Below are 12173 nucleotides of genomic sequence, written 5' to 3'. Positions count from 1 at the left end.
CTCAAATGGAAGAGTCCAATCTGGAGGTCTCAAAATAGGTGCAGTAATCAAGGCCTCTTTGAGAATCTCAAAGGCCTTCATACAATCCTCACCGAAAACAAAGGGTTGGTCTTTCTCCAATAACGTGCAAAGCGGTCGAGAAATTTTGCTGAAATCTTTTATGAACCGCCTGTAAAATCCCGCATGCCCTAAAAATGATCGAATCTGCCTCACAGAGGTGGGTGGAGTCAAACGAGAAATGGATTCTACCTTTGCTCTGTCAACCTCAATACCACGCTTGGACACAATGTGTCCTAGCACAATCCCCTCCTGGACCATAAAATGGCTCTTTTCCCAACTCAGGACGAGATTGGTCTCCACACACCTACTCAGTACTCGAGCAAGTTTATGGAGGCAATCTTCAAAAGAAGAGCCATACACTGAAAAGTCGTCCATAAAAACTTCCATCACATCATCAATCATGTCCGAGAAGATAGCAAGCATGCACCTCTGAAAAGTAGCCGGAGCATTACAGAGCCCAAAAGGCATACGTCTAAATGCGAAGGTGCCATAAGGACATGTAAACGTGGTCTTCTCTTGGTCGTCAGGATGGATAGCTACCTGATTGTATCCTGAATATCCATCTAGAAAGCAGTAGTAGCTCTGTCCTGCGAGTCGCTCTAAGATCTGATCAATGAATGGCAATGGGAAATGATCTTTCCTAGTTGCCACATTCAACTTCCTATAATCGATGCAGACTCGCCATCCTGTAGTGGTCCTCATCGGAATTCTCTCACCCTTCTCATTCTCAACCACAGTGAGTCCTGACTTCTTCGGCACAACTTGAATCAGACTGACCCACTGACTATCAGAAATAGGGTAAATGATTTCGGCATCCAACCACTTCACCACCTCTTTCTTCACCACTTCCTTCATGTTGGGATTTAGCCTTCTCTGCATATCCCTAAATGGCTTGATTTCCTCATTACAATGGATCCTATGCATGCAGAATGAAGGATCAATCCCCTTTAGATCCGCTACTCCCCATCCAATCGCTGCCTTGTGCTCTCGAAGAATAGTCAGCAATCTCTGTTCCTGTTCCTCAGTGAGCAAGGACGAGATGATCACAGGCAGAGTCTCATCATCTCCGAGGTATGCATACTTGAGTGAATCCGGTAAGGGTTTCAACTCAAGTTTCGGAGGCGACTCGATCGACGATTTGGCGGGGGTCTCCGCAAGTGGTGGAAGAGGTTCCCTGACTGCTCCCCAAGGTGGTCTCTCCGACGACACTCTAGACACATCTACACTATCTACACCGCTATTCTTCTCTATATGGTACAAATCTAAAGAATCCTCAGTAATGTACAACTCGAGCTGCTCCTCCACTAACTCCTGTGCAATGTCTACATGAAAGCAGTCCATGTCTCCTGCTGGTCCCATCGCGGCATTGAAAATATTCAGCTTTACCTTCCTATTGCCAAATGAGAGATCCATGGCTCCAGTTCTACAATTGATGCACGCATTGGCAGTCGCCAAGAATGGTCTGCCTAAAATAATCGGAGTCTGGTGCTGGCTGTCTACTCCTTCCATATCAAGGATAATGAAATCGACTAGAAAATAAAAGTCATCCACTTTAACTAGCACGTCCTCCAAGACACCTCTCGGTACCTTGACGGAACGATCTGCCAGTTGAAGTGTAATCGGAGTTGATCTCATCTCCCCTAACCCGAAAGAATCAAAGAAATATCCGGGCAGAATGTTCACGCTTGCTCCAAGATCGAGCAATGCGCGTTCTATCCGGATGTTCCCTATAGTACAAGCAATGATAGGGGCTCCAGGGTCCTTGAGCTTTGGTGGTGTCTGATGCTGAAGTACTGAACTCACCTGCTCAGTCAGATGGACCCTGTTAGGAACTCGCTCTCTGGATTTCCTCTTTTGCGTACATAGCTCCTTCAGAAATTTGGCATAAGCCGGCACCTGCTGAATAGCATCGAGCAAAGGTAGGTTGATCTGTACATGCTTGAAGATATCAAGCATGTCCTGGATCTTCGCACCTTGCTTCCCTCTATAACCAGGAGACTCTAATGCTTTGGGATAGGGTGGTGGGGGAATATACTCTGCTGGCTCCTCCTCTTTGCGAGAAGGCTCACTCCTATCCTTCTTCTTCTCTGAGGATAAAGATGATGAAGGTGATGATGGGGATGGGGATGATGATTGAGCCGACGTAGGTGAAACAATGGTCTCTGGCTCCTCTATCTTCTCTCTACTCTCAACGTGATACTCACGTCCACTCCTCAAGGCCATAACTGATTTAGCCTGCTGCTGTGTCTCAGTATGAAATAGGCCTCCAGTCATCTGGTCCTTACCCTTCGGGTTCATGACAGCCTGACTCGGCAATGTACCCTCGGGTCTCCTACTAATAGCCTCAGCTAACTGTCCCATTTGCGACTCTAACTTCGCAATGGACTGCGTATGTGAGCTCAAAATCTGGCTACACTTCTCGAAGGCGTTCTGATTAGAGGTTTTCACCTCTTGGAATGCCTGGAGAAGTCTCTCCTCAAAAGATGTCTGCGGGGCAGACTCCTGCTGAATCGGGGAAGGAACTGAAGAAGAAGAAGACTGAGCATAGTTCGGTCTTTGAAATGGCTGAGTAAAAGATGGTTGCCGAACTGGCTGAGAGGAAGAAGGCATCTGTATAGAAGACTGTGGATTCTTCCATGAAAAATTGGGATGGTTACGCCAACCCGGATTATATGTCGATGAAAATGGGTTATTTGGCGGTCTGACGTAACCTTGAGCTGCCTGAACTTGTTCTTGAACAAATTCAGGGTACTGAGCTGCTGAAGGGCACTTAGTGATCTCGTGTGCCGGACTGGCACAAAGAGTACACACCTGCTGTGTAGTGAATGGTCCTGAGAGAAGCTGGTCCAGCTTCTGAGCAATCATGTCTACTTTACACTGTAGTGCAGTAGATGGACCAATCTCAAGAACGCCAGCTTTCTTCTGAATGCTGGGTGTGGCTCTATCAGAATGAGAGCTCGAAGCATGGTGGAGTGAATTCTCGGCCAATGTATCAAATAGCCTCCATGCTTCGTCCTCGCTCTTCAGCATGAATGTCCCACCGCATGAAGAGTCGATCATCTGACGATTCTTGTCAGACAATCCATCATAGAAACTCTGCACCAGTTGCCATTTCGGCACCTGATGATGGGGGCATTTCCTGAGGAGATCCTTCATTCTCTCCCAGGTCTCATGAAAGCGCTCACCATCTAGCTCTGAAAAGCTAGTGATGGCTCTACGATATTGGTTCGTGCGACCAATGGGAAAGTATTTCCGAAGAAACTCCTGTTGCAACTGATCCCAGGACTCTATTTCTACAGAATCTAAGGACTTTAGCCAATACTTGGCTTTGTCCTTTAATGAAAAAGGGAATAGAGTCAACCTCAACGCATCATCATCGAAATTCTGTATCTTAACAGTAGAACAGATTTCGAGGAATTCATCTAAGTGTCGGTAGGGATCCTCATGACTAAGGCCATAAAAGGATGGAAGCATTTGAATAATGCTGGCCTTAATCTCATAATGTGGCGCTCCTACATCGGGTCTCCGAATGCAGGATGCCTGAACATAGTCTGTGGGAATGAAGTATTCCCGCAGAGGGCGTGAAAGAACTGGGGGTGGAGGTGGAGGATCCATGTCAGCCATTGTTGCCGAACTTCGATGAGAATGTAAAATTCTCTCTGGGTTGTCAACAAATGGGTGTAATGGGGTTCCTAGACCTCGTCGACCCTGCATACACTGGTACTAAGACCAGATGTAAGCAAACGACCTAAAAAAAATTAAACTAGCACAGATACTAAAATGTAAATAAGCAAATAACAGTAACTAAAAACAAACAAATATGCTATATAGCTATGTCAGAATTCTATACTAAATAATTAAATAACAAAGTAAACTATTCTAAAATGCTAAAACAAATAAATACAGGAAATCACAAACTATGTTTTTCTAAAACCCACCTGTCTAATCGCTCCTTGCAGAATGATAATTAAGTGAATCCTAAAAAGAACAATATGTGAATCCTATATTTACTAACTATATTAATCCTATATTCACTTACTAATCCTACTAACTAGAAAGAAAACAACTAATTAACTAACTAAAACAAAATAATAATAAATTAAACTCTAAGAAATAAAGTAATTAATTCGCCGTTCCCCGGCAACGGCGCCAAAATTTGGTTGATATTTTGGAATGCTCTTTTTTTTAAAACACTTATTTTCAATAAAACTTTGGAAAATCGTCAACCAAAAATATAAAAACCGACTTTCCACAAAGTGGTAAGTACGGGTCGATCCTCAGGGAACAGGAATTAAACACAATATTTCTATAAAATTCAATTTATTAATGCCAAATGTCAACCTACAATTACAAAGTTAGTACAACTGCAATTAAACACTAAAAGAAAAGTAAACAAGCAATCAGTCTTCTGCTCCACACCAAGGGTATTTCCGTCTTTTCGCGACTTAAAGAATCTTCTCACTTGGACAATATCCCTGGACACTAAATATGTTTTTCAACCTAAAAATGCAGAAAAATACAAAGTTAGTTTTCTATTCTAATAACGAAAACAATGACTAAGACTAGTTCTAATTTTACGAAAATTGTAAAGCAAATACTATTTATCAAGTAAAAATTAACTAAAATACTAAATTAATGCTAAAATTAACCAATTTAACTCTACTAATGCTGTATGATGATGATGCAACTCCTAAAATGCAGAAACTACTAAAAACAAATCTAAAAGGCCGAAATTAAGAAAATTACGAAACTGCCCCTAACTAGTGTAAAATAGCATTCTGACAGGTTATCGGAAAACCACTGTTTGACAGGGCAAACGAGGTCCGATTTTTCCGAAATTTGTTCTGTTCTGCAACTGACAGATTGAACAAAACGACAGTTTTTACAGAATTGAAAAACAGTATCTGGAACTCCAGATATAAGCGTTTCAAATCTGAGAAAAATCAGGATATCGCCAGTCCTGTAATTTAAAATCCAGAAAAAGCGGTTTTCGCAAAACGCTTAAAAATCAGACCAAATCAACTCCGAATGAGCTGAAATTTGGTCTGCAGTTAAATAACACGTCAATAAAGTGAATAGACGAAAAAAATTTGGAAAACACAGAGTTATGCACAGAAAATAATGCTAGTGCGATAGGGCAAAAATCTGGTTTTTATTTCAATGCACTATTCACTATATGAATCTATTTTAAACACTATGAACGTAATCTAACTATAATGCAGACTTAAATACTTCTATATGACATAATATATGCTGATATTGACTATGATAAAACTAAATGAGATCTAAATGACAAATGATATGCATTTCATGACTTTGCCTTGAATGAGCTAATGATGTAAATGTCCCTAAAATACTAATGCAAGAAAGTAACTATATGCATAAGACATGCAATACACATAAACTAGATACGACTATGCTAACTAAACTATTAATAAGAAAAAGACATTAACAATCACACATTCAATCAACCAATGATAAAATCTAACTAAAATGATTACATAAATAACTAAACTAACTATTCTAAAGACAAGATGACTGAAATATAAAGGAGAAGAGACCACTAACGAACCATGGGGTGCAGCCTTTGGAATGTGACTATGGTTGACTCAACTAGGCTCTATCTTAACTTAGCTAGGTTCGGGTTTGGCTAAGGTTGACTCGACCTTGGGTTGGACTAGGACTCGACTAGGGTTAGGTTTTGACTTGGTTAGGTTACTAAGACTAGGTTGGACTCGGTTGAGGGTTGACTTAGTCAACGAAGGTTGGTTTGGTCTAGATGGGTTCGGTTTTGAGTTTCCTTAGTCAACTAGGTTCGGTTGACTCCAATGGACTCGGTTTAGGTTTAGCTAAGGGGGGTGAACTTGGATAGGCTCGAGTTAGGTTTGACTCGACTCGGACTAGGGCTAGGTCTAGGTTTTGTTTTGACTTTGACTTAGTCAACTAGGCTCGAGTTGACTTAGGCTCAACTAAGTTGGACCCAGCTTAGGGTTTGACTAGGCTCGAATGGGCTAAGGTAAGCTCGGTTGACTCACTAGGTTTAGACTAAGTTTTGACCCGAGTTAGGTCTAGACTAAAGTAGTAACCAAAGGTCACGATTTTAATGGAGGAGGTTGGAAAAAGGAATGTAATAATTACCAATGTTCAAACTTTGAAATGCTTTGGATTCTCAAAAATCGTCCCATTTAAAGAGGGGGTTACACTCCTTAATTGCCTTTAATGCCTTTTTGGAAATCTGAAAAGGCCAATCTAGAAATCCACGATTTTTGCTTTTCAAGATGGAATTAAAATGCTTTTAATGCTCTATGGAAATCGTGTAACCTAGATTGGAATTTTGGTTTAATTGCAAAAACACTTTCCAAAGTTAAGGAGTAACTCCTTCTTTAATACCCATTCAAACTTCAAATCTTCCTTAAATGCCTCACACGATTTTTGAAGAATCTCCTTTTTCCAAAAGCTTTCCAATTTTCAATTACTTTAATTACCTCCCTTCTCAAAAATCGCCAACTTTAATGGATGCTACTTTCTAAACTAATAGACTTAATTCTACCTAGGGAATAAAAGAACTTAAATGGAAAATCGATTTCCTAGGAGTTAATGCTAACCTAATTATCAAAACCTACTTAGTTAACCTCTAAAAACGGCTAGAAAAGAAAGACCTAATACATTGAACCTAGACACCTTCCTAACTCAACTAATGACCATTAAGACTTTCTAAAAATCGACCAAGAGCTCAAGGAGAGCTCTAATGGCTGCCGCCCACCTTGGGGAAGAAGAAGAACTACACGAAAAAAATATATATATATAAAATTATAAACTAACGAAAAGCAATAAAACCAAGTAACTACTATTTTGATAAAACTAAGTTAAAAAATACTAAAAATGACTCCTAATTACACAAAGGCTAACAATAACATCACTATGCTGGACTTAAAATCATAAAAAATAAAGAAAACTTGATTTTTATAATTTTCAATAATACACTCAAACACCAAAACGAAAAATGATTAAAACAATTAAGTAAATCAATCCTAAAACAATGGAACGACTAACACCAATTTATGCTACTGTTAACACACTAAACACACAGCAAGCAACACAACTTACCACTCTAAACCCCCTTTTAACAAAAATATAAAGATCGGCTAGAATATCCCTAGCCGATTTTTTTTTTTCTTTTTTCAAAAATAAAATCAAAACGAAACACACGCACAACCCACGACTTAGAATAAACTAAAATGAAATTTCCGAATGAGATTTTTAGCAACACAATACAAGACACAAGCTGGACAAAACAAAAATAGCAAAACAGAAAAATATTTTTGTAGAAATCAAGAATCGGCTAGAAAAAGTCTAGCCGATTTTTCTTCTTTTCAAGCAAAAACAACACACAAACAAACCTAACGACTAAGATGAATCAAAATGAAATTTGTGTCTGAGATTTTCTAAAAAGAAAACACCTATAACACGCTGGAAACAAAAACCCAAATCGACTAGAAAAGCCTCTTGCCGATTTGCACGTTTTAGATAAAAACGATGGAAAAACACAAATCGAATACACAACCAATGAAAGAAAACCTAATCTAACGTGCTGGTCTGTGCACGCATGCTATTCTAAGGTTGAAATAAAAAGAAAAACAAGAAACATACAGAAAATAACAAAACAAAAACCACACACACAAATCGGTTTTATCTAGAAGAGAAGGAAGAAGAAGACCTACCTTTTGGAAGATCCGACGACCGGGGGGTGAAGAAGAGCGGACCGTGGCTGGATGTAGACGTCTTCTACAGTTCAAGGATGCTGTACTTCACCAAAAACGGCACCTATTGCAGCTGCTACACGTTGGAGATCCACCGATGATGGCATGTGAGCCGATTCGCGATCGGAGGGTGTAGAAAGCCGGATGGAGGTAGGGTCGGCTCACCTTGGTGGTGTGTTGCGCACTCCCGCCCAAGGTTAATGGTCTCCACCTCTGCTACACCTGCAAAAGTACAGAAAAATGGTGAAAAGACAGCAAGGAATAAGAAAGAAAGGAAAAGAAACCAAAGAAAGCTTGAAAATATGCTTGAAAATCAAGCATAGGTCGATCTTCAATGGCCAACACTTGGGGAAGATGGAGAGGAAGGAGCTGCTGCTGTAGAGTCACTGTAGGGGGCGTCCAAACACAGCCAAAGACCCCTAGGGTTCTTGAAAAAAAACTATTTATAGTTTTGACATTTTTCAGAAAGAGTGTTAAAAAATAAAATATTGCTAGGCGCCACTTTCTGGGGGGTTTTTAGAAAAACTTTTTGAAATGGGTATGGATAGGTGTGTGGGTTGGGTTTTGGGCTTTCTAAGAGTTGATCCAAGGTACAATTGACCTAATTGGGTCGGATATGGATCCGATCCACCTCGAAATCCGTGCCCAAACACTGAAATAGCCATAACTCTCTCATTTTAACTCCGATTTTTCTGAAATTCGAACCATAGCCCCTTACTATCAAAACACATCTAAACATGGGTTTAAAACCTTAAACTTGATACAAAACGCATGAAAAACTTGTTTACATGATGTGCATTTCATTTTTCTAAATATCACAATTATTTATGTTTTATTCTTAGAAAATCCAATAAAACATATTATTATTTACTTATCCTCATTCATATGTTTTCTGCACAGGTTTTCTCAATCACACTTCTAAGCACTGAACTTTTCTCTCTTTTTCATCTCTTTTCTCGATTTTTTCATTTTTTCACGCTTTTTCTTTTTGCGCGCTTATTCTTCTCTTATAGCTTACGTGTGGTCTGTTTTTATGCCTTGTGCAATGTCAATACCTTCTATACTTTTTCAATACATACCAAAAGATATCAATTAAGACATAAAAGTGACTTCCTTCATTCACCTTTATAACATGAGAGTCAAACATTTCAACTTGTATCTGTTCTCAGTTACTTAGGATCACGAAGTTTTCCACTCTCCTTTTCGAAAATGGAATTAAAAGTTTCAACTTACATCTAAGTTCCATCTACTAAGGATTGTGGAATTATCCAAACAACCTAACACATGTTTTTTTTTCTCTCTTTTGACCTCATTTTTACACTTTTGTTCATTTGCTTAGTTTTTCAAAAATAGAACTGTGCATATTCATATTTATGATTCAAAATAAACTCTAACATGTATCTATCATCATTTCTTCGAAATCTGCATAAACAACCATAATTTTTAGATCTATGTCAGAAAAATTTTTCGTGGGGCTTAAAAATCATCTAAAAACATCAGATTTGAAATAACATTCATATAAGTTCAAACTCTTTCTTTAAAAATCTACTTTTCATGAGAAATGTGTAAACATGTGCAAGAACGTAAATAGAAATATCAAGGTGTGCAAACTACACCCTCCCCCATGCTTGAATGACACTATCCCAGTGGCACTCCCCCATGCTTATATGAAACTACGTGAATGCACATGAGAGGAAATAAATGACGGAAAAGAGTAGAATAACCTGACATGAATTAAAAATATACGTTCTATGAATGTAATAAATGCAATGTATACATGACAAAACATGAAACTATAAATGAAACAAAAAGAACATGAAAAACTCATGAAGAAAACTAAAAAGTAAAAACAAAATAAAATCAATAAATTCTAAGCAAATCTAATACTATACAAGATATGGGTTGCCTCCTATAAAGCGCTAAGTTTAATGTCCCTAGCCAGACGGATCCCTGGAAAAATCCTTCATCGTCCATGAGATCAATGGACATGAAGTCAAGCTCAACTGGGCTCTCTATGAAAAATAGTGTCATCTGTGACACTGTGCACTATGTTCCCATCCTGTCTACCTTTAAATGGCTCGAAGTGCCCGATCCAACTCAACTCACCTATCTGATTTTCAAGTAATTCTAGGTGATCCTCTTCTAATGATTCCTTATCCTCCTCAAGAGGTGGATTACTCAATAACCAAGCATATTCTGCTTTTACGAGGTCTTGAATGACATCAACCTCGAAAGAAGCCTCCTCAACAGCAGGCCCCATAGCAGCACGAAAAATGTTCAGCCGCATCTTCCTATTTCCGAATGACACATCCATCGCACCAGTGCGGCAATTATTGCACGCGTTGGCGGTAGCCAGGAAGGGGCGACTGAGAATAATAGGAGTCTGCTTTGGGCTATCAACTCCCTCCATATCTAATATCACGAAGTCGATAGGGAAATAACAATCCTCCACCTTGACTAAAACATCTTCAAGTATCCCTCTTGGGACCTTGATAGATCTATCTGCAAGCTGAAGAGTCATATGTGTAGGTTTCATCTCTTTCAATCCAAATTGGTCATAAAAGAAACCCGGCAAGATGTTAACACTTGCCCCAAGGTCGAGCAATGCAGGCCCAACAGTGATGTTTCCTATGACACATGAGATGATCGGAGTCCCTGGGTCCTTGAGCTTAGGTGGGGTTTGATGTTGCAATACTGCGCTCACCTGCCCAGTTAAATAAATCTTTTTCTGCACATGGGACATCGACTTCCTTTTCTGCGTACAAAGTTCTTTGAGGAACTTTGCATATGCAGGAACCTGTTGGATGGCATCTAGTAAGGGGAGGTTTATCTGAACGTGCTTGAATATCTCAAGCATCTCTTGCATGTTCACTCCAGCCTTACCTAATGCTCTCGGCCTTTCTAACGCCTCAGGAAAGAGGGCTTTAGGAATGTATGATGGTGAAGGTTCAGATGGAAGAACCTTCTCGCTTTCCTGAGGTAAAACCTTAGGGATAGACTGCTTCTCACTTATCTTCTCTCTTTCTTCTGCAGCCTCCCTCGCTTGATACTGCTTCCCACTCCTAAGGGTTACGACTTGAGCTTGCTCTTTATGTGCGTTGGTCATATGCAAGCTACGCATGGGTTCCTTTCCCTTAGGGTTGACAATAGGCTGGCTAGGCAATGTCCCCTCACTTCGCCTGCTAAGTGCCTCGGCGAGCTGCCCCATTTGAGTCTCTAATTTTGCAATTAACTGATTATGCGAGCTCAAATTCGCTTTAATATCAGAAAATGCTTGTAGCATCTTGTCCTCGAAGGACTGACTATGCGAAGGCTCATGAGACTGGGGATGAGTATAAACAGGTTGGGCTAGGGGATAATTGGATCTCTGAAATCCAGGCGCATAACCGCCTTGACTAGGTTGACTCTGGGAAGGGTTAGGGGGTTGGATCTGTGAGTTGCGCCATAAAAATTTGGGATGATTTCGCCATCCCGGGTTATAAGTGTTGGAAAATGGATTGGGTGCGGGCCTAGCGAAGTTTTGAGCCATTTGAGCTTGCTCTTGGACAAGCTCAGGATACTGCGGCGCAACTGGGCACTGTAAAATATGGTGTGCAGGACTCGCAGACAACGCGCACACCTGCATGGCAGGAGAGGGACCCAACAAAAACTGATCTAATTTCTGGGACAGTTGGTCTACCTTGTAGCTCAACTCAAGGTTTATCCCTATTTCAAAAATACCTGTCTTCTTAGTACTATCCTGTGCAGGTACATCCCTATTGAACTGTGAGGTTGTCGCATGGTGCATAGAATTTTCGCTCAATGTCTCAAAAAGCGACCACGCTTCATCCTCACTTTTTAGCATAAAAGTGCCCCCACATGACGAATCCACTATTTGCGTGTCCTTCTCGGTCAGACCGTCGTAAAAATACTGCACCAGTTGCCAACGAGGCACCTGGTGGTGGGGACACTTGCGGAAAAGATCTTTCATCTTCTCCCCAGTCTCGTAGAATTGTTCTCCCTCAATCTGCGAGAAACTGATTATGGCTTTACAAAACTGATTCGTCTTACCAATTGGGAAGTACTTTTTAAGAAATTTGTGCTGCATTCCTTCCCAAGTGGTAATCTGAACCGTATCGAGAGCCTTTAGCCAATGTTTAGCTTTATCTTTGAGAGAGAACGGAAACAACGTCAACCTCAATGCGTCATCTCCAAAGTTGTTGATCCGCACTGTCGAGCAGATCTCTAGAAAATTATCCATATGACTATATGGGTCTTTGTTGCCTAGGCCATGAAATGATGGTAACATTTGAATGATACTGGCCTTTATTTCAAATTGATTGGCTCCTACATCGGGTCTCGTGATGCAGGAGG

General features: G+C 40.3%; 1 non-coding gene across 1 annotated transcript; it reads left to right on the top strand.

The window, feature by feature from the left end:
* Positions 1–3178: 3178 nt before the first annotated feature.
* On the top strand, positions 3179–3281 carry LOC149840325 (small nucleolar RNA R71). Its single transcript, XR_016431718.1, has one exon. It is a non-coding gene; the product is annotated as a small nucleolar RNA R71 (small nucleolar RNA).
* Positions 3282–12173: the final 8892 nt, after the last annotated feature.

This window comes from Nuphar pumila, chromosome 4, assembly GCF_984573655.1.
Source record: "Nuphar pumila chromosome 4, dmNupPumi1.hap1.1, whole genome shotgun sequence".
Lineage (NCBI taxonomy): Eukaryota > Viridiplantae > Streptophyta > Magnoliopsida > Nymphaeales > Nymphaeaceae > Nuphar > Nuphar pumila.
This window is presented reverse-complemented; position numbering and strand designations above follow the sequence as displayed.